This window comes from Echinops telfairi, unplaced genomic scaffold (genome assembly GCF_000313985.2).
Source record: "Echinops telfairi isolate 266 unplaced genomic scaffold, ASM31398v2 ScPeMD7_3533;HRSCAF=4204_0, whole genome shotgun sequence".
Taxonomy (NCBI): domain Eukaryota; kingdom Metazoa; phylum Chordata; class Mammalia; order Afrosoricida; family Tenrecidae; genus Echinops; species Echinops telfairi.
Genome location: NW_022107431.1, coordinates 48,914,063 through 48,917,345, shown reverse-complemented (window position 1 = coordinate 48,917,345; position 3,283 = coordinate 48,914,063). Strand labels below are relative to the sequence as shown.

General features: G+C 39.7%; 1 non-coding gene across 1 annotated transcript; it reads right to left on the bottom strand.

Annotated features, from left to right (window-relative positions):
- Positions 1-3,169: 3,169 nt before the first annotated feature.
- Positions 3,170-3,276, bottom strand: LOC115871053. Its single transcript, XR_004047042.1, has one exon. It is a non-coding gene; the product is annotated as a U6 spliceosomal RNA (small nuclear RNA).
- Between the last annotated feature and the right edge of the window lie 7 nt (positions 3,277-3,283).

Sequence of the window (3,283 nt, the reverse complement as noted above, 5' to 3'; positions counted from 1 at the left end):
GAACAGGAGGAAAGTAAAAGGAAATAGAGGCAAAAAACATTTATAGAGGCATAAACACAGGTATGTATGTATATTAAATATATTAATATATAACAATAGGGATATAGGTCTAGGTTCATACATTTATAGGCTAAGTATTACGGTAGCAGATGCACATTGGGCCTCTACTCAAGTCCTCCCTCAGGACTTCTCATAACCTGGCATTCTGTGAGGCTCACCTTTCCAACACGATTGCTGAAGACAAAGTGGGTGCATAAGCTGATGTGGTGAAGAAAGCTGATGGTGCCCAGCTACTACAAGATATAGTGCCTGGGATCTTAAAGGCCTGAAGTTAAACAAGTCATCATCTAGCAGGAAAGCAACAAAGTCCATGTGGAAGAAGCACAGCAACCCGTGGGATCAGGTATCAGGCATCAGAAGACCCCAAACAAACAACCATTTCCATGCAAATGATAGGGGTCAGAATGGAAACCCAAAACCCATCTGTAAACAATTGGATATCCCCTCATAAAAGGGTCCCAAGGAAGGAAGGAGTCAGCCAGGGTGCAGTATAGCACCGACAAAAAACACAATATTCCTCTAGTTCTTTAATGCTTCCTCCCCCCTGATATCGTGACCCCAGTTCTAGCTTACCAATCTGGCTAGACCGGAGCATGTCCATTAGTACAGATAAGAGCTCTTGACACACAGAATCCAGGACAGATAAATCCCTCAGGACTAATAAAGAGAGTAGCGATACCGTAAGGGGAAAGGTGGGAGGAGAAGAGGGACAAAGGGGGAACCAATCGCAATGATCAACATACAACTCCAAGCCCCCTTTAAGGGGATAAACAACAGAAACATGGGTGAAGGGAGATGCAGACAGTGTAAAATAGGAAAATAAAAATAATTGGAAAATTATCAAGGGTTCAGGAGGATGGGAAGGTGAGGGAGGGAGGGAAAAAAGAGGAGCTAATATCAAAGGCTCAAGTAGAAAGAAAATGTTTTGGAAATGATGATTGGCAACATATGTACAAATCTGCTTGATGCAATTGATCTATGGATAGTTATAAGAGCTGTAAGAGCCCTCAATAAAATTATTTATTAAAAATTTTTAAAGAGTGTTAAATGAAATATGATTGTGAATATAATTCTTTTAAAATGTGTTGACTTCTTCAGAAGTAGAAAGTTGAAAAAGAAAAAGATAGTAAACATTTGAAATGAAACCAAAAATTTCTTCTCTATATAATCTTTCTAAACCTCAATTTTTCCCTTCTAAAGAATTAAGGTTAAAAAAAAGAAGAATAATGAAGGTAAAATGGGGACAATAATTCCCATTCCATAGGATGGTAGAAGAAATTAATTTAGGCATGCCAAAATTCTAGCCAATGTCAGTTGTATCAATTAGGGTAATTAGTTGCTACTGACAGAAATAAAATCTGGTTGGTTTAAGCAGAAAAGAAAATTATAGAAGGAATACTATGTAGCACACACAATTCTGGGAAAGTCTGGTTTGGAAATAGGCAAAAAATAAAGGAAGGATATAATGTCAGAAACACAAGCCAACTCCCACCCAGTGTAGCACTGTCACCTCAGAACTTGGATCGCTGGCCTCTAGCACGGAATGAGACACTGGATGCTCCCTGGACACTACTGTGCTGGAACCGAATGAGACCACCCCTTTTCTCCACCCTCCTGCCCCCCCTTCTCTATCTCACTACCTTCTGATTAACAGTTTCAGGTGGGGGATTCTGGGTAGCTGAGCTTAGTCACATGCCTATACTCAAATGGTCACAGGCTGGGAATGTTATAATCTGACGTTTTCATTCAGCATGGGAGCACACTTCCTTCTACCAAGTCATACTAAAGAGAACTTTCTATCCAGAGCAATAAGGCTCAACAGTGTGTCCATGACAAAATCACCACAGAAGCCTCCACTCGCACTCTTTACAGCTCCCCATGGCTCATTGTGAATTACATTCAACTGGGGGCCCAAACCAGTTTTCCCCACAACGTCTATTGTGACATGGATTTTTGTACAATCATTCGACTATACTTTTCCGATGCCTTAATCAGGATACCCTAAACATTCCAATTAGATACTTTATCTTTTGTATATTTAAAAAATGTGTCATAGTTTATAGATCATAAGATAAAAATAAACACAATGATGCTCTCCCATAGAGGATATTTTTTGTATGCCTAGTCTGCTAATTTCTTTTGTGTGTGTGCATTTCTGCTTTTATTAAAAAAATATTTTTATTGCATACACTTCACATATCATACAATTCAATCCCTCATTCATATCAAGAATATTGGTGCAATCATCCCCATCATCCGTTTCAGTACATCATCTTCTTGTGCTCACTGTTGTTGGTGCCCCACTTTCCCCCAAACCAATTTGAAAGGAGTCTTACACTTTGAAAAGCCTGGTGATGTGCTGCTATAAAAATCACAGCCAAGAAGATCCCATCGGGGAGCTCGATTCTGTCACACACGGGCTGCCAGGCATCAAAACGGAAGCAGCAGCACAGATGTGATTTTAAATGTTTGCGTCTCCGTGCAGAGGAGGGATACTGAGTGTGGAAGGGCATCGGAATGTGACTACACTGGAATGGAATACCAATGAAAGTGGCTGGGGTGGGGTACGCTAACCTGAGAAATCAACAGTGACTTGTCAGTGGATGAAAGAGGAGGAATCGATGGCCAGTAAACTCTGATACGGCTGTCGATCCATGCTGGTTTTAGATAGTGCTGAACCCAGGCTGGAGCGCTGGGAAAGGCGAATGAAGAATACGGTCGGCCTTTCAGTTAGTTGTCAAGCACATTAACCGTTTGCACTCACCAGGATGTGACGGATGTCCATAGGGAAATTGGCAAAGCAATTGCAGTCAGTCTTTGAGAGAGGAGGGGAATAGAAATAAAATCACAGGGACTTTTTAGTCATTTTTTTCATTGTTGTTATGCCTTATTTTTAGGTTGGATAACACCCTATAAAACATTGGAAACACTTTGTAGTTATTTGGTCAATTTTAACTACAAAATTGACTCGATGATATTAAGTTTGGTTTTGACTCTTTTGGTTGGGGAAAAGTATTTTAAAACATATTTTAATGTTAACATGTATATTAGAGCTATCCTTCAGCCCTGAACCAACATAAAATATGTTTATCTGTGTTCTTATTTTTTTTTAAATATGGAATGCTTCATGAATTTGCATGTCATCCTTACACAGGAGCCATGCTAATCTTCTCTCTATTGTTCCAATTTTAGTATATGTGCTGCTGAAGCAAGCACAATTATT